This window comes from Penaeus monodon, chromosome 25, assembly GCF_015228065.2.
Source record: "Penaeus monodon isolate SGIC_2016 chromosome 25, NSTDA_Pmon_1, whole genome shotgun sequence".
Taxonomy (NCBI): Eukaryota; Metazoa; Arthropoda; class Malacostraca; order Decapoda; family Penaeidae; genus Penaeus; species Penaeus monodon.
The window spans coordinates 34,235,754-34,236,035 of record NC_051410.1 but is presented as its reverse complement, the minus strand read 5'-3'; the positions used below and the strand labels follow the sequence as shown (position 1 = coordinate 34,236,035).

The following is a 282-nucleotide window of genomic DNA, read 5'->3' as shown; positions in this document are numbered from 1 at the left end:
CTACTTCAGTCAACACTGCATTTTAATGGTGGTGTTGGGTTAATGCTATGGCCTATTACAAACAAAATCACAATAACTGAAATAATTTATTAATCTCTGCAAGCATGCTTTCAAAACATACACTATGAAATATATTATCTAAGACTCCTTAATGTTACCAGATACTAGTGGTACTTGCATGAAATGGGGATAGAAACAGAGCTAGCACAAGACTGTAATGCTTGGAAAAGAGCCATTAAGAAACTCTATCCAACCCATGTTAGCTTGTAAAATGGACGTTAA

The 282-nt window shown here is 34.8% G+C and overlaps 1 protein-coding gene across 1 annotated transcript in view; it reads right to left on the bottom strand.

Annotated features, from left to right (window-relative positions):
* LOC119589163 (cilia- and flagella-associated protein 20) overlaps positions 1–282 on the bottom strand; it is a gene marked incomplete at its 5' end in the record, with an annotated part of 4,562 nt that overhangs the window by 2,674 nt on the left and 1,606 nt on the right.